This window comes from Lissotriton helveticus, chromosome 7 (genome assembly GCF_964261635.1).
Source record: "Lissotriton helveticus chromosome 7, aLisHel1.1, whole genome shotgun sequence".
NCBI classification, from domain to species: domain Eukaryota; kingdom Metazoa; phylum Chordata; class Amphibia; order Caudata; family Salamandridae; genus Lissotriton; species Lissotriton helveticus.
Window position 1 is genome coordinate 1,116,516,223 of NC_136068.1, and position 19,450 is coordinate 1,116,535,672.

Here is a 19,450-nt window from a genome sequence, read left to right on the forward strand (position 1 = left end):
TATTTCAAGCCACACTTGAGTAGGGGAAGGTAATACAATAGGTTTCCTGTCACAGGGAGGTGTGACCATATCCCATACAGGACTTAGTGTATTGGCATAGGGTGAGGGCACTTGCCAGTGCCACTGGACTACTTTTAAGGGCACATTTGGTTCCCTCCTTCCCTCCTTACATACGCCAGTTGAAACTAGTTCAGTGAGCCATTAGCTCCCGCTCTGGTGCAAAACTGGACATAGGACATGGGTGTATCCTCCCCACCGTCCAGCCTGTCCTTGGAGGGACCCCGAAATCGTGCCGACCCTTTCCTTAGGATACTTAAGGGCTTACCTGTGGGCAGGTCCCTAGATTCGTCATGGGACAAGATTCAGATCTGAAACCACTTCAGCTTCAACTGTCTAGGCACTTTGGACTTTGCTGGACTTTGCTTTGGGAACCAAGACTGCAACTGGGAAGACTCATGCTGCTCCTGTTCTTGTCATCCTGCAAGTCTTCTGCAACGTCTGTGCCTGTGCTCTATATAGATTCTTCACAAGGCCTGTGGACATCCAAGACACCCAAATGAATCTCCCTTGGAGTGAAGGAGTCACTCCCCTGCATCTGCAGCCACTGCACTGAAGCTGACTGGTCTGCTGATCCTGGGCTCCCACAGACTTCGAAAGGCTCAGCAACACAGGTAGGGGTTCAGCTACACCCTCGAGGCCTGCACTTTCTTCTCACCAAGTTTGAGGCAAATATCTCTTGTCGGAACCGCTGGAACAGAACCCATGTGCACAGTGGCAAGGCTTGTTGACTCTCTCCTCCAGAGATATTCCGGCGCCAAGAAGCTCCCGCCTTAAGCACCTCCTGCAGCCAAGATCTCTGCCTGCACCACATCCTTTGCCCCGTGCCCATGGGGCTTCATCTTTTTGTGAGCTGTTCCAGATCCTCTTGCGACTCATGTGCCTTCGGCCTGTGGGTACTCTTGAGGGTCTTCTATGGCTCCAGTGGGCTCCCCTGTTTGCTTGGGCCTGCCCTAACTTACCGGCTCATGGTGAGTCATTTGGACCTTGCTGGTACCGGTACTGCACTTTTTTCTATGACTACATTGGTTGCTGTTGCCAAGGCTAGTTGATGCCCCTGCCAGACACTGACTCCTTGGCTCTTGACATCCGACATTGGATAGCTCGTGAATGGCTCCTGGTCTTCCACATCGTCACCTGGTCCACACAGCTGCAACTTCAAGGGCACTGTCAATTCTTTTTCCTCACCAACATCGGTGGGCATTCATCTTCCCTGCCTCCTGATCACTCCTGAGTTGCATAGACTCTCTCCCCTCTGCTTGCAGGTAGCTCTCATCTTGAATCTACCTTTGGATTCCACTGGGCCTATGCACCCAGCTTCCATGGTGTTGGTATCCTAGTTCCTGGGGTATCCACTGGTGGGTTGACTCTCCAATCTTCCATCTTCCACAGGGTTTCTTCAGTGTCTGCTGGGAAGGGTACTCTTTTTTTAACTGCAATCGCAACTTACCTATTGACTTGCATTGAGCACGTGTTCGTGGTCCAACTCTGCACACAACCTCTGTAGAGTTCCACGATGCTCACCGTGGGTGGTTCCTTGGGTCCCTGGCTCTTCTACGTCTTCTGGGCCCCTTCACGACTTAGGTCGTGGTTCGCATTCCACTATTTTATGATATGGTTTGGTCTCCCCCGGGGACCACTGTGTATTTGTGCTACTTACGTGTTCTATTTCCAAAGTATTTGTGTGTATTGTGTTTATAGCTCCAGTTAGGATATATTGCAATGTGTTAGTGAGTGTTTATAATAAATACATATTTTTATAACTTCATTCTGTGGTTCTTTTTCACTTAACCTATACCATAATACTAAGGACTGGTTAAACAAGCTGCTTTACAATTCTTCTGGACTAAGCCTAAAGGCTGCTCTCCACAGCTACCACTTAGAAAGCTTTCGAAGGTTGTCTAAGATCGCTAAAATCACCATAAGGGTTGTCTGAATTAGTGCAGGATGCTACACTTAAATACGTAAATACGTGTGCACCACAAACTAAATCAGTCTCCTACAACCACCGCCTCAGTTTCTCTCATATCTTCTCCAGGATGGATGCTATATTAAGACCCCAACTTCCATGTTGGTCCACTGCAATATACAGTCTTAGGTTTTAGAAGCTTTTGAAGCTATTGGTTTCTACTCTTAATTGTAACTGCCAGTGGGTCACCAAGGCACCCCCACATAGGCACAATAACCAATTTGTTGTAGTTGATGTCAGTTCTGATGCCTCTCCATATTTATCTAGGATTTCTGTCCACCTCTAAAATTTCCATCTAGGGCAGAGCTTTCCAAACTGTGTGTCCCGACACAGTACTGTGTCCCCTGCAAAGGGTGGGTGTGTCGCGGGATGACACCGGTATTAATGGGCACTTAGCACATAACTGCTGCTAATTAAGAGCCATTCCTCTGAAACAGTGTCACCAAACACCGCCACAGCAGCGCGGAATCCCTGACACTTTGCTCTATGGGGGCCTGGAGATTCACAACAAAGCAGTAAAGGGTCTTTTAAAGACCTGCGAAGTGCTGGGGTGCGGCTGAGTGTGTGTCCAGGAAGCTGTCTCTGCCCAGGATGAAACACATGCGGGGTGAGGGGACAGAGGGTGACAGACAGAGGGTGACAGACAGAGGGAGACAGACAGAGGGAGAAAGAGGGAGGGAGCTAGAGGGAGGTAGACAGAGGGAGGGAGGCAGAGGAAGACAGAGAGAGGGAGACAGAGAGGGATAGAGAGAGGGAGAGATGGGGGAGAGAGGGAGGGAGACAGAGGGACGGAGACAGAGGGAGACAGAGAGAGAGACAGAGGGCGACAGACAGAGAGAGAGGGAGACAGAGAGAGAGGGAGAGAGAGGGAGACAGAGAGAGAGGGAGAGAGAGGGAGACAGAGAGAGAGAGGGAAGACAGAGGGAGGAAGACAGAGAGAGAGGAAGACAGAGAGAGGGAGACAGAGGGAGAAAGAGAGAGACGGAGGAAGACAGACAGAGGGAGACAGAGGGAGAGATAGAGAGGTAGACAGACAGAGAGAGAGAGAGAGAGTGAGACAGACACAAAGAAGACAGAGGGGGAGAGAGAGAAAGACAGTCAGAGGGAGATAGAGGGAGAGAGAGAGGGAGACCGACAGAGGGAGAGAGAGGGAGACCGAGGGACAGAGACAGAGGGACGGAGACAAAGGGACGGAGACAGAGGGGCGACAGACAGAGGGAGACAGACAGACAGAGGGAGGAGGGCGACAGAAGGACGAGGGCGACAGAGGGATGGAGACAGATGGAGGGAGATAGACGGAGACAGACAGAGGGAGGGAGACAGACAAAGACAGACAAGAGGGAGACAGACAGAGACAGACAAGAGGGAGACCGACGGAGACAGAAAAGAGGGAGACAGACGGAGACAGAGAGATAGATTGAGAGGGAGACAGAGAGAAGGAGTCTAGGATTTCTGTCCACCTCTAAAATTTCCATCTAGGGCAGAGCTTTCCAAACTGTGTGTCCCGACACAGTACTGTGTCCCCTGCAAAGGGTGGGTGTGTCGCGGGATGACACCGGTATTAATGGGCACTTAGCACATAACTGCTGCTAATTAAGAGCCATTCCTCTGAAACAGTGTCACCAAACACCGCCACAGCAGCGCGGAATCCCTGACACTTTGCTCTATGGGGGCCTGGAGATTCACAACAAAGCAGTAAAGGGTCTTTTAAAGACCTGCGAAGTGCTGGGGTGCGGCTGAGTGTGTGTCCAGGAAGCTGTCTCTGCCCAGGATGAAACACATGCGGGGTGAGGGGACAGAGGGTGACAGACAGAGGGTGACAGACAGAGGGAGACAGACAGAGGGAGAAAGAGGGAGGGAGCTAGAGGGAGGTAGACAGAGGGAGGGAGGCAGAGGAAGACAGAGAGAGGGAGACAGAGAGGGATAGAGAGAGGGAGAGATGGGGGAGAGAGGGAGGGAGACAGAGGGACGGAGACAGAGGGAGACAGAGAGAGAGACAGAGGGCGACAGACAGAGAGAGAGGGAGACAGAGAGAGAGGGAGAGAGAGGGAGACAGAGAGAGAGGGAGAGAGAGGGAGACAGAGAGAGAGAGGGAAGACAGAGGGAGGAAGACAGAGAGAGAGGAAGACAGAGAGAGGGAGACAGAGGGAGAAAGAGAGAGACGGAGGAAGACAGACAGAGGGAGACAGAGGGAGAGATAGAGAGGTAGACAGACAGAGAGAGAGAGAGAGAGTGAGACAGACACAAAGAAGACAGAGGGGGAGAGAGAGAAAGACAGTCAGAGGGAGATAGAGGGAGAGAGAGAGGGAGACCGACAGAGGGAGAGAGAGGGAGACCGAGGGACAGAGACAGAGGGACGGAGACAAAGGGACGGAGACAGAGGGGCGACAGACAGAGGGAGACAGACAGACAGAGGGAGGAGGGCGACAGAAGGACGAGGGCGACAGAGGGATGGAGACAGATGGAGGGAGATAGACGGAGACAGACAGAGGGAGGGAGACAGACAAAGACAGACAAGAGGGAGACAGACAGAGACAGACAAGAGGGAGACCGACGGAGACAGAAAAGAGGGAGACAGACGGAGACAGAGAGATAGATTGAGAGGGAGACAGAGAGAAGGAGACTGGGAGCGAGAGAGGGAGACAGACAGAGTGAGACAGAGGGAGACAGAGAGAGAGAGGGAGAGAGATAGAGAGAGGGAGGGAGACAGAGAGAGAGAGGAAGGGAGACAGAGAGAGAGAGAAAGGGAGACAGAGACAGACAGACAGGGACAGACAGAGACAGGAACAGACAGATAGAGGCAGATACAGGGACAGACAGAGGCAGAGACTGAGAGGCAGAGAGACAGCTAGGGAGACTGAGAGGGAGACAGAGGGAGAGGGAGACAGAGAGAGACAGAGGGAGACAGAGGGAGAGGGAGACAGAAGGAGGGAGACAGAGGGAGACAGACAGAGGGAGACAGACAGAAGGAGAGGGAAACAGAGGGAGAGGGGGACAGAGGGAGAGGGAGACAGAGACAGAGGGAGAGGAGACAGAGGGAGAGGTGACAGAGGGAGAGGGAGACAGAGGGAGAGAGAGAGGGTGGGAGACAGAGGGAGGGAGACAGAGGGAGGGAGACAGAGGGACAGAAACAGAGGGAGACAGAGGGAGGGAGACAGAGGGAGAGGGAGACAGAGGGAGGGAGAGACAGAGAGAGGGAGGTAGACAGACAGAGGGAGACAGCAGGAGGGATTCAGTGGGAGACAGAAGGAAGGAGAGGGAGGGAGACAGAGGGAGACAGAGAGAGAGTGGGAGAGAGAGAGGGAAACAGAGAGGGAGACAGAGGGACGAGGGCGACAGAGGGATGGAGACAAATGGAGGGAGATAGATGGAGACAGACAGAGGGAGGGAGGGAGACAAGAGGGAGACAGACGAAGACAGACAAGAGGGAGACAGACGGAGACAGACAAGAGGGAGACAGAAAAGAGGAAGACAGAGAGATAGAGAGGGAGGGAGACCGAGAGAAGGAGACTGGGAGGGAGAGAGGGAGACAGACAGAGTGAGACAGAGGGAGACAGAGAGAGAGAGGGAGAGAGAGATAGAGAGAGGGAGGGAGACAGAGAGAGAGAGGAAGGAAGACAGAGCGAGAGACAGAGAGAGGTAGATAGACAGAGACAGACAGAGACAGAGACAGACAGAGACAGGGACAGACAGAGGCAGAGAGACAGAGAGGGAGACGGAGAGGGAGACAGAGGGAGACAGAGAGAGAGGGAGACAGAGGGAAGGAGATGGAGGGAGACAGAGGGAGACAGTCAGAGGGAGACAGACAGAGGGAGACAGACAGAGGGAGAGGGAAACAGAGGGAGAGGGGGACAGAGGGAGACAGAGGGAGAGGAGACAGAGGGAGACAGAGGGAGAGGGAGAGAGAGGGTGGGAGACAGAGGGAGGGAGACAGAGGGAGGTAGACAGAGGGAGGGCGACACAGGGACAGAAACAGAGGAAGACAGAGGGAGGGAGACAGAGGGAGGGAGACAGAGGGAGGTGGGCGACACAGGGCGAGGAGGGAGACAGAGGGAGTGAGACAGACAAAGAGAGACAGAGGGAGGTAGACAGACAGAGGGAGACAGACAGAGACAGAGGGAGGGAGACAGAGGGAGACAGCGGGAGGGATGCAGTGGGAGACAGAAGGAAGAAGAGGGAGGGAGATAGAGAGAGACAGAGAGAGAGGGAGAGAGAGAGGGAAATAGAGAGGGAGACAGAGGGAGGGAGACAGAGGGACGGAAACAGAGGGAGACATAGACAGGGATACAAAGAGCGGGTGATAGAGATCAGGAGACAGAGGGAGGAGGGCGAAAGGGAGCGAGACAGACAGAGAGAGACAGAGGGAGGTAGACAGACAGAGGGAGACAGACGTAGACAGACAGAGGGAGACAGAGGGAGACAGAGGGAGAGGGAGGGAGACAGAGGGAGAGAGAGGGAGGGAGACAGAAAGAGTGAGACAGTTAGAGAGAGAGAGATAGGGAGACAGACAGAGTGAGTGAGAACCCCCCCGAATCCCCTTAGGTGGTTCTGGCTCGCTCGCTACACTGCCTTACTGTGTCACAAAATGATTCATCTCCAAAAAGTGTGTCACCAACAGGAAAAGTTTGGAAAGCTGTGATCCAGGGTATCTAAGAAGAAAGAACTTATCCACGAACAGAGAAACATGACATTCAAAGTCCCAATCCCACAAGAAACCCTGTGCCAGGCCATCTATTTTAGTACAATTGGCCAATGGTTGTATGACCAGTGCTCATCAGACTGTGGGTAGCAGAAGGCTGCCCTAGTGCATATCTCACTTTATGCAGAAGAGTTTAGACAAGACACCGTTTATACGGACCCACGCCAAGAGTTTAAAATTCAAGGGTTTGTCGAGTGCCAGGAAATAAGGGCCAAAATTAGTTTTGTGGAGGACCTGATTATGGGAACCCCAGTTAAGGGAATCATTTGCCTTTTCAAAGTCTATTAAAATCTGAACACTATGTCCAAAGCCAGCTGCACCCATCTCAGTTAATATCTCATGCCTTTTACCCAGCATAAAGCTGAATTGATCTGGGTGGATCCGGGAGGAAATTATCTCAAATATCTGTTCACCAATTTTTTTGCAAGCAGCTCTGCTTCTGCACTGATGAGGAGATGAGTTCTATAGACGAGCACTGGTCCATTGGCCGGTCTTGCTGCAATAGGACTCAAATCATGGCTCCCTGCAAATTTTCAGTGAGTGCATTCTTGTGTTACCTCATTAAACAAGTTTAGAAAGTAAGGGTCCTAAAGGGCGATTTGTTTGTATACAATTCCAGGGAGAACACATTTGGACAGGGGTTTTTACCAAATTGCCCCCTTTTGGTCACACCCAGTATCTCTTCCACCGACAGTGGCGAGTTAAGGGCCTCCTGGTTCGAAGCCTGCAGAGACAGTTTTTGTAGATCGCAGAGCTGAAGAATTGACTTTTGGCCCTGATGACTGTCTAGCAACAGATAGGTGTCTTTAGGCACAGGTATCTGAGATTCCGGTGGACCTGGTGACTCATGAACTCACCTTATCATACACTGTGACTATCACCCTGGATGCCTCTCTTAGCTTGTCAGCTGACATATACTGGCTTCATCACTGGTCTCATAGATCCAACGCTGTGTTGCCATCCATGCAAGTCTGGAGATGTCCATGACCATTTTTTCTGTCACAATTTAGCGGACTTAAACTGGCAGAGCCTACGTGATTGCTGGTATAGCTCTGCTCTAAGGGGAGAGTTTTCATCTCTAGGGATATTTTTGCCCATTCCCTCTCCTAGGTCGTGTGAATTACTGACTATCCTGAACGTGTTTTAAGTTTAAGGTAGAAATCTACTTCCTCATGCAGAAATGATGAGACTTCTTCATCTAGGAGCAACATGCAAAGTTCCACTGGAGAGTGGTTTAAGTTCCTTGACATGGAATGAGACCCCAACACATTGGTTAGTGGAAGGAAAAGTAATCTAGACCGGTGAAGGATTGGTGAGAAGCAGGTTAAAATGTGTAGGCATGGTCCCTGGTGTTCGAAACCCTCCATGCATTACACAGCCCACATTGGGAATGCCTACGCAGAGAGGGAATTAATTTGTGAACCCCAAGTATAGTCAAGTAAAGGCCCAGCTGTCTAGGTCTCGGTCCACTAAGGCACTGAAGGCGCCCACATAATCGTCATTCATTGAGAGTTTCCTGCCAGAAGACCAGTGATGATGGAGGTTGGGCTATAAACACTAAAGATCATCCAATGTTTATTCTCTAGTGTTCCTGTCAGCAGTACGTACACAGCCAACCTTTCCATCTGCACTAGGGGCATTCTAAAAGGAAAGGGTGGATGAAGAATTTCCACCCCTCAGTAGACACAAGTGAAACACTTCGATAAATCCATATTGGCCCAGGAACAGTTGGTGCTTGATCAGTGTGGTTCCTGTGGTAGCAGAAGTTCTAGGAATGGCATTTAGTGAATTGCAAGACTGCTTTCCTCTTAATATTTTTGTTCAGGGCACTGGCATTCCGTGGCATAATACGTTAGACAGCTGAGCATTTAGATTGTTGTAAGGATTTCTTTTTAAAACATATTTTATTGAATTGTATTGGTAATACAATGTGGCCTAAAATACCCAGATAAGTAGACAATTTCAGTTGTGGCTGAAATCAAAGAAATACCAATCTTGTTATCTTTTAAGAAAACCCTTGGCACAGATCAAGCACTCCACCCCAAACTCCCCGAAATCTTTGGATGACTTTTTTCCTGGTGAACTTCTTCTGGTGGTCTTCTCCCTTTCTCTCATAAATACTTACTTTCTCCTTTCTCTTTAATAAGTTTCATTGGTTTGTTATGTGATCATAGAGTAGGAGTCATTTTTGGATAAATTTCACAGAATTATTTTTGAGTATATATTACTCTATTATTGTTAATGTAGCCCTGAGGAAGTCAATAAGCGGTAAACCCAAGACAAAACACGTGTTGGCTACATCGTTAACATCTATGGCTACATCGTTAACATCTATGTGATGATATGATCTAAATGTGATGACAACAAGAAAATAAAGAAGAACACTAAGAAACTGACTGAAGACTGAAACTTCCCTTCTTTGGACTTTTTTCCTTCTGTTTAGATACACTTATTTGGTTGCTCGGGAATGAGACTCAGCTTTGTACTTTGCTCTCTGTCCCTGTCCATGGAAAACACTTGGAAACTTGGTTGGCCGTTTCCCATTTTGTTCCCTTGAGCACTTACTGTACGCTACTGAAGTTTTTGTAATAGTGATGGTATTGCGCAAATCCTAACCCAGACACGTTCTGAAGCTGTATTACCCCCGAAATAATGTTCTATTACTTTCAAGTACGTTCTAGGGATTTTAATGGTTAGGGTCATAGAATATTTGGAGCAAATCCCTGTTGGCCATATAAAATGAGAAACAAACAAACCAGACAATGCCCCACCGCCTCTCCATCCTATATGTCTACCCCAGAAGCATTGGTCACCCAATATCAACTTCATCCTAAGTCACGAGTAGGCCAAACATCTCTTGACTGTATGGAAAGTAAACTCTAAACTTTTCTTGTAGTTCTCAACCCTCTGTCGAAGGACAAGACCGAACCCCAGGCAGGTCTAATTGCACCTGTGACCACTTCCAAGGGTCAAATTTCAAACTGCTCCCCTCAAACATGATAGCTGTATTTTGTGGCCCACTCCCTTTTAGATCAACACATCAAAGAAGAGAAAAGGAGGGACACACTGATTAAAGGGAGACTGAAGGATGAACATGCAAGAGACATAGAAAACGAAAACCAAATTAACTGTGTTTTTATTCTGCATGATCAGTTGTTGGTGAGGGTTGTTGTATCATTGGTAACAGAAACATTTTTGTCAGTGGCTGCGATCTATTTGGCAGAGTGTGTCCAGGTATGGGTATTATTGCCTTGACTGGACAGGATACTCTTCTATGTATATTGTCTGTGCCTCCTTTGATGACACACTTGGTGCCCGACTCCTGGTGTGGGGTGACCACTCATGGAACAACCTTACTGACACTATAATGCCCTGAGGTTTTCCTTCTCCTCTACATGTCCCAAGAACTTTCCAGGGTGTCTTGTCCTTGTGGATCACTTTCAGCTTAGTGGGGTATATAGCTGCATATAGTTAAGGCACATAGCTCTGAGTTTCTGTTAAAGATTTACTTTGCTGCTGAATCAACCTTGTATAGTTTGAGAAGATCAATACTTTTAGTTAGTTGTACTTGAGGTCTCTTTGGATGCAAACGGCCCAGAAGATGCTCTCCAGCCATATAATGGAGGAGTCTGGCTAATAGGGGCCTTGCAGGAGTAAAAGGTGGAGGCATAGCCATCTGCCATGATGCACCCACTCTCTCACAATGCACGACAATAAGGTATTTGTCAGGAATGAGGACATTGTTTCAAATTCGAGATTTCAGCCCCCTTGTTTTTCCCCACTTTATGCAGGTGACTACATCAGGTTCTGCTCCTTTGCCATATCCTTACTAGTGGTTGGGGAGTGCCGCCAATTAAGGATATAGAGAGACTGCACATACCGTATACCTCCCTGGTTCACCAGAGAATCATACAAATGGGTGGGGATAGGGAATAAGAACACAGACATCTGGCTACCCTGCTTCATGACAGCTAGGAACTAACCAAGCGAAGTAGCCACCCAGTGTCCAAGCAGAGTCTAAGGCCAACCATGGGGCAGGAGGATAGCAAGTGCATGAACAAGGTTCTCTCCGCCACCACTCCAGACCCAAGCACAGCCTATCAGGTGAGACAAATGCAGTGCCCTCCTCCTCCAACAATGCCATCCGCCATTCTGTATGTGCAAGGGTCTTAGCTGGAGAACCCAGTTTGATGCTGAGCTGGGCGATGAGGATGGCTGGCAGATCAATACAGTTCAGAGGTTTTGGTGGTTTAAATCGGATGATTGGCGTTCTTGATAAGACAAGTTTGAGGGTGTGGGTCCTGAAGTGCGTTGGTTGGGTGGCTTAATGTACCACTTGAGTGTGTCAATGAGGTTGAAGAGAATTTCACTTATGTACTTGGATTTTAATGTTTTGGATCAACTAATAAAGAACTTACTCGGACCATCAGTGGATTCTTGACCTGCTTCTTAAATTATTTAGCTCTTGGACTGACTTGATGTTAAAAGGATGTTATGATATTTTTGATGAGTGCTGATTCCAAAAATTCTTGCATTTGAGGTTGAAGAGAGTGCCTAATGTTGTTTTCATGCTTACGTTTCTTGAGAGGTTGAAGTCACTGAGGATGGTGGAGTAGGCTTGTTCGATGAATGAGGTGAGTATTCATCTATATGCTTCTTGGTTTGTCCCTCAACCATTGCAACTCACCATCCTTCGAATAGTTAGGCCAAACTCGTTGTGGGAGTTTCCTGGGAAGGTGACTGGGAAGGGCAGAGAGTCCCCATTTCTTTTATGTTCAGCAGCTCTTAGGGTCACAATCAGTCAACACATGAGAGAGAGGATGGGTAAATGGTGACTGCAGGCGTCTCTAGTCAATCCGGTGACAGTGTAGGCTGGGATCCATTTCCGGAGAGGAGGTCCTTTCATCCCTTAGTCTCCACTCCAGCCCCCATGGCCGATGTCGCCTTAAGGGGAGGAACCTACTCTCTGCTTTCACAACATCACCTCTGCTGTCCATGGCCAGTCTATGGTTCCTCCTTCGGTGTCAAAGACTGCCATCTTTAAAATACATCTCTGAGGTCCAGCTCATTGGTACAGTTTTTCCTGGAGAAAGGGGTGCCCCTCACTTTGACTGTCCCATTGTGGCCACCTCACGCCTGGTAGACCCCCAGTATTCCTGCACTGGGACCACAAAACTAGTCTTATCATGCCCTGGCCTTGTCTCAACCAGACCAGGCACAAAGAGGAGAACTGCAAGAAAAGCATGTGCAGCAAGGGGGAAACAGCAGTCAAGCTGCCTCTCCCTTGATCTTCCGCAATATCACCAGCTTTGTCTGAAGTTTTGATGTGCCATGAGTATGCAGGCTCTATGGTGGCCCAGCTGAAGCACAAGGATTTGCACCCACCATTTTGGTCAGTCAAGCCAAACCCTAAATTGTCCAATAACTCATCCACCCTCATGATTAAGACCCATGTGAACCATTTGAATCCAACACCACAAGATTTGCCTATGGTCCCGGGGATGTATCAATCTATTTAAACCTCAGCAGCACATTCTGTGGTGGTGTATTCCTGTACTCAATTTGACATTCTGGAACTGTTGTGTGTGAGAGGAAAACTGTCTTAACAGTCTATGTTGTGGTGGAAGGGCACAGGTCCTCAGTTCAAAGCAAACAGTCTGCAAAACTGCCTAAACTACTCTGCCTCCACTCTTGACGCAAAGCTGTCATAAGAGGGGTGGGATTACTTTCCACTTCTTAGCTACATATATTCTTTCCTATTTTTTCTAGTCAGCAGCCACAACTCCACCCTGCAGCGGAGTTGCATCAGACAGAATACTTGTAGCACTTGGTAGTGTTTCTGCCGTGTCCATATGTGAAAAACAGATATTTGCGTACATTGATTTATTTCTAGACATAAGTGGTTGATAGCTGATTTTTAAAGTAGGTGCAATGCTTGGTGGTCAATGAAGGAGCTCTTTTGATGACTTCCGAACACTGATGCCTGGAATGGCACAGATATCTTTGACGATTTACACGATCCTTTTGGGAAATTAGTTCAGGTAGCATGTCTTGCTCCTTTGACCACTACACATGTCTCAAAACACTGCTTTGCAAATGTATAAACGCACTGCTTTGCAAGTTCTGCGGCAGAGGGACTATGGCCAAGGCATTGCCAAAGGCCAAACCCTGCACCAGCCGAGGCCCATGCAGGTAAGAGCGGAGGGGTGGTGGGGCAGGTGGGAGGGTATTTCAACTAACAATGATGAGGGAAAATTAAATAAATACTTAATTTTCCCTCATCATCATCTGTCGAAATCCCCCCCAACTGGCTCTACCACTCTTACCTTCACGGGCCGCGGCTGTCCTGCATCTTGGTCCACAGTAACTTACCAGGAGGAGTGCCCTCTTGGCTCTAAGGCTTTGGGGGCATGGAAGGCATACATGGCTAAAGATTACTGTTTGCCAAGAGTCTCACAGACTTTGAGGAATGCCACACTTAAGGGCTCAACAGTGCATTGGAATATCACCAACAAAAATATTATGATACAAAATATTGTTAAAAAGCAATGTACCTACTTGATAATCAAATCAACAAATTAAAAATTACAAAATATTGAAACTATTTATAAACAATCGAAAAATAAATGTTCAAACAACTTTAAACCTTAATCCCTACAAACTCAACAACTCGCCAATAAATAAATTCAAATAAAAATATTTTTTTTACATTTATTGACAAATAAAAAAGCAATATATGCTAAATAAGAATTACACACATTTAATATTAAAATATTATAAACTTATAACGCAAGCACTAATAAAACTTCAAAAACATTAAAAAAAAGTACATAGAACTATATTTAAAAAACAATATCATGAACACAAAAAAACCCACCTATAATCTTACCTGCAATATTCTGTCCCACAATATCTTTGGTATCATAATATATTTGGCCCAATATTTGTCATCTTTTGCGATAATGCTAGTGACATAACATATGAGATCATATATGACACAACAGTTCACAGCTAGATGTTGTCACAGAAATTATGTTGAGAACAAATTCAATTGACCTCACGTCCGCCTAGAACATTGATACTCATTGTAGGGACCACAAGCAGCACAAGAGACCTTTCCTTGAGGTCCCTCTTTGCAGAAGCACGTGTACTACTATTAAGATCAGTCTGGCTAATTTCAGAGCAGCTGTTTTAATTTATGAGCCGGATTTTCACATGGAATTTTAAATAAGACAGCAGTGCAGAAGTGTGGCAGAGTGGGAGCCTTAATTCAGATGAGGACAAGGCTTGAAACATTTGATTTCCATCTCATTAAAAATGCAGTTTATATAACTTGTGATAGCTTTACATGTGAGCATGTGATTGCATATTCTCTCTTACATTCCCTAACCACTTTCTGTGTTACATTATGTGTTCTGTGTCGTACACATGAATGAGAAATGAAGACTTGGGAGGGGGGGCGAGGGAGAGAAAAGAAACAGAAATACAACTATCGGTCAAGTTACAGTGTATCAAAGCGGAGGAGAGGAAGCTTGTCAGACCTTTAAATCAGGCACGGCTAGGTGGAGCGAACCCATAGCATCGCTTTTACCACCATCTTTTTTAAGTTCACCATCGGAGAGCAAGCTACAACTGACCCACACCAGGTGTAGCAGAGGAAGCAGCTGTCATGGTTCCCTTGTATAAAGGTCATTGCGATTAGCAGCTGTACAGGAATCCTTGACATCAAGAACATTCTCTCTCAAGTAAACAAAGCGTGCCATGGGGCCACAGAAGAAGGTAGGTGTTGTTAGGGCCTTCCAGTGTCCCTGTCATGCAGTGACCCCAACACTCGATACTTCTTAGCTGCATAGCCCAAAAAATCTAGAAAAGGTGCGGTGTCCTACCTGCAATGCTACATTCCATTAACCAAGGGACTTCTTAGCAGCTGGCGCAGACTCGAGGATCGACACTGGGGTGAAATGTATTAAATGGTCTTGTCAGAGTCCATGTTCTAAGAACCTCACATGCTACTTGGTGGTCGGTGCACAGTCAGGATGGTGGAGGACAGCATACCGATTCTTGGCGTTAGATTCCAGGGCCCTGACCACTGATTGGCAGTTGATACTTGGAAGCGGCATTATAAATACCGCTGAGGGATTCCAGGGACAGCAGATGCAGGCACAGGAGCCTATATCACGGGCTATTGTTGCAGATCGTGGTTATAAAAGGCCGTGGGCCAGTATGAGGGTTACAGATCCCCAAGAGTACATGCAGGTTTGTTGGCATCAGGCTTGGATCCAGTCTCTCAATTTATTGCTGACAGGTCCTTGGGGCAGAAGTTGTGGGTTTGGATGCTCCTGTTCCCTCGGATCTTGGTTGCTGATGAGCCATGGTGTGGTAAGTTTTAAGATGCTACTGCCAGATCTTGAGTGCAGAGGGTCTGGCTACTAAACGTGAGCAGCGATTGGGTCTGTGAACAGGACTGCAGATGGAGAAGGCTGCTGTACAGGTTTCTGTTCGGAGCAAAGTTTGAAGCTCCTTCTTTCTTTTGGTCCAGGATTGGTGGCATCGAATAGTGATCACTAATTTGCAATGGTGTCCAAAACCAGATCCCGCCACCTCCTCCTGGATGTCTGTGATAAGCTCTTCCAGCATTCTAGACAAAATCTTCTTCAGCTACATCAGACTTGGGAGTGAGGAAGACCATGAACAAGGTGTTTGTGTAAATCCCTTACACCAGCCTCCTGAATGCCTTAAACACGGAGCCCGGACATCTGAAGGACATTTTAAGGATTTCTTCCATAGGTGGTCTGTATGGGCATTCCTTAGTATGGGTCTCATAGGGTGGGTGAAGAATTAGACTGTGTACTTGCACAGATGACACAGAATGTCTCTCTGTAGTGCAGAGGAATCTACGAATTGCAACCTGAGTATGAAGTAGTTTAAGGAAAGAATTATTAAGAAAGCGTGTTGAATGAAATGTGTTTTTAAGAACTTTTTGAGTGGCGTTTTAATCTCATCTTTTGACTAAAGTAAAGGGAGATTTCCACTTTAAAATGCACACTTTGCTGTATCTGCTTTTTAAAAACATCAAAACCTTATACCTCCCTTCCTGGTTGTCTTTGGAAGCTTATGCGCTTCGAACCAATATAATAGGTGATATTACTTAAAATAATTTGTGGAAGACCACATAACTCATTTGAAACGCGATTGAGACCTATCCACCCAAGAGCAATATGTTAGGCATTGTGCTTATGCATCATGTGAGTAACAGGCACCATGTTATATTATGCATTAATTACTGTGGAGACACAATGGCAGCACCATGTCCTGTGGCTTGTGGTAGGTGTGTACACGCTCACAATTTAGAGAGATGGGGGCCCATTAGCATTTTAAGCGATGATCATACCAAATATTTCATGGTGTAACACTGGTAAACTGGGTAGCTGTGTGCACATATTTTGCATTTATTACAGAGATCTGCATAATGTGCTTGTCACTGGGGTAAATCTTAATAAAACTGTTACAGGATTCCTGCTGCAGAACACTGCCTGGAACCTGCAGATTACAAGCTTACATCATGGTAAGTATTCACAGTGGGTGTTGCAGAGATACTGGTGTAGCCTGCAGGCTGCAAACTCCAATCCAAGTCGCTGAGCGGATTATGGTGGTGATGCCAGTATCTCCACGTACCCTGACAGGCACATTTCCGAATGCTTGTAGGTTTAAACTCAGTCTTTCATTCAGTTCACTTTCTATTGTGCCTTGTGTAAGTGGTTCATCTTTCGCATAATTAAACACATCATTTTGCATACGCACATTATAAACAATGAAACGTGTGGAATATACAATATTTTCTTGGTAACATAATTTGTAGGCCTTCATTGCTCTCCATTATCACACACATTTGCTTTGAAAGTATTGTAATATTTAAATATCCGTATAATGTGAATTATCTACTTTCTTTGGTTCGTTATTTTACACCTCGCCACCAGCCAGAAAACAACTCCTATCCAAAGAGCTAAAGAGATTTTTTTTTCGCATCTGGAGACAGGTGTTTTTCTGGTGAGATGAAGGTTTGGAGGGGGTCGTCCTGAAATTACCCATGACCCTCTGCATTCAGCAGCTTAGCTCGCCGCAGACCCAAATGTGTGATGCTAATGCGGCGCTTGCAGCTATCAGTGCCCCTTTTAGCTGAATAATCTGAGTTCCGTACGTGCAAAGGGGGGAAGGCAGAACAGTGGGAGCACGTGCTGCAGAGCCCGAGCCGCCAAGGAATAAGTCGGTTTTCAGAACAAAGTACCATTTTGTTATTTTTTTCAATCCTCTTTTGCCTCAGTGGTTGTTTTTCCTCAGTCAAGCCCCCTTCCGTACGTTTTGGCCCTTTAGAAAATGTTTGTAAGTACCCATGTCCTAGAGAATGAAAGTAAATTAAGGGCCTCATTTAGATCTTGGCGGACGAGTTACTCCGTCACAACAGTGACGTATATCCCGTCCGCCGAAATATAACTTCCATTAAATCCTATGGATTTATATTTTGTCGGACAGGATATCCGACACCGTTGTGACGGAGTAATCCAAATGCCAAGATCTAAATCAGGCCCTAAAGCCGGCAATATCCTTGTCAGAAACTGAATGCGCTCACATACTTTATGGAATGAAGACATACAGTTCCTCTCACAGGTGAAAGATATCTGCACATGTGTCTCAGATGTACTATCTAACCTTTTAGTGGACTTGCTCCTTTCACAGTTCAGCTTCATCTGGTAGCATCACGGCTCTGGTGCTTGACTGCCCTTCTGTCTGTCTTTATGCTTTTCTCTCTCTCTTTCATGTCATTCCTGCCTCAGCCATTTTTTACTTTTTGCTTTTCTTTCATTTCCTTTTTAGGTCTTGGCTAGAAACGCGCGAAGCGCGTTCTCGCCAGAGAACTATAGCTGTCAGCTCAGCCAACAACGAGTGGAAAGTGGATACACGAACTGGCCACGCGCAGCATTTTCCAATAGGATTATGTAGTGCGTGTGAGCTTCTGCATTGGAATGCATGGCCGAAAGAATCGGATCGTGACGCGCGCCTCGCGAACAGTTCACGTGAGTGACTTTGGAATGCAGGGGGAGTCTGCAGAGGGGCGCACAGTGCTGTTCACGAGGCGCGCAGCGCTGATAAACAGGCTGGCTGCAGGCTTTAATAATAATAAAAATAGCTCGCAGCGAGAGGTACGGCGGATGAAATTGTCAAACTTCAGTGACCGCCGAGGGGCGCGGGCGCCGATAAACAGGCAGGCTTTGAAAAGCAGAACGCTTATATACGTCGTGGTAGCCTTTTATTAAAATAAAAAAACAACTTGTTTGTTTATGCTGCGTGTTAGCTTCCATCACACATTAGTGCACTTTCCCAGATGAGTACAGTCGGGGCAATGCATTTTGTAATGGGGATATATGTGTGTTCTGCATGACTCAGAGGCGAGTGGCCTTTTGCCGTCGCTGATCTTTGAGTAAAGGTGCTTAGGCAGTGTTCCCGGATTCGTGTGACCTCGCTGTGTAAATGCACTTAGGTTACATAGCCCGAGGCTAGGAGATTGGGAGGTTTATTTTCGGCCTGTGTTTTGGAAAGGAAGACAGATGAATGACCACTAAGATTGCAGTTGTACCGGTTTGCCTAACGCACGGCATTGTACCTCCGTTATCAGACACTGATCAGGTGTCTAGAGTGAAAGGTAACACTCATGCCAGCGGGCCTGTTCATTGAACATAGTGTAGGAATCGCAGCGCTCTGTGCTTAGACCCTGCACCATCAGAAGGGGGCACGCTTGTGCGAGGGTCTTCCAGTAGGGTTCATCCGGAATTGAACTGTACTCAATTACTTTTGCAAGCCTGGCGGTGTCTCAAACACCACAATCTAAATTGTGTACTCCTTCTAAAAGAGTACATTCGGTTGCAGAGCCATTTGAAATGCGCCGTAGAAGGCTAACTTAGTTTACTTTGGATGTGCATTACTACGCCTCGCCAGGGTTAGTAAGCGCTATATAAATAGAATTTAAACACATTTGGCTTGGTGCACTTAGTGATTGTAATGTTATTATAGGAAAGTAATTTCTCATTAAAGGGAACCTATTATTTCACTGATGGCCTCGGACACCAATGCCTGGCTCGTCATTCTGAGGTACACTGACTAGCTCACGTCATGTATTGTGATGGTTCATTCATTGGCTCTGATTGATGCTGGAGCGAAGTAGATCATGAGTCGTCCTCTGCCAGTTAGCCACACTCGAGATTATGCGGGCAAATGTGTGTGTCTCCCGCACACACATGTTGGGGAGGCATAGGCTTGATAAAAAACCACACCTCTGTAAATATTGAGTCAGCTGCCATGATTCTTTGCTCACTTCCGCCCGCAACAGTTTGTCGAATGCCCTGGCACGTAGTCTGACTGATATGACCTGGTTCTGGAGAGATGTAAGCAATATTTACCGCCCTCTTGTGACCCCTTGCTTTGCTGGGTGAAAAGCATAACTTAGCCAGAGGCCCTGGTGACGCACATAAATGGAGGTCACCTCATGGTCTCTGAACCTTTCGCTGTAAGGTTTTTATATACAACTCAGTTGGAATTGGTAAACCTCACAGTTTATGTACTCAAGGCCCCTAGAGAGCAGAGGGAAAACGTGCCTGGCTTGGAAGCGAGGCGAGATGCTTAAACATGTGTGCAGGGCGGAGCATATCCGACAACACTGGCATTTTGTGATA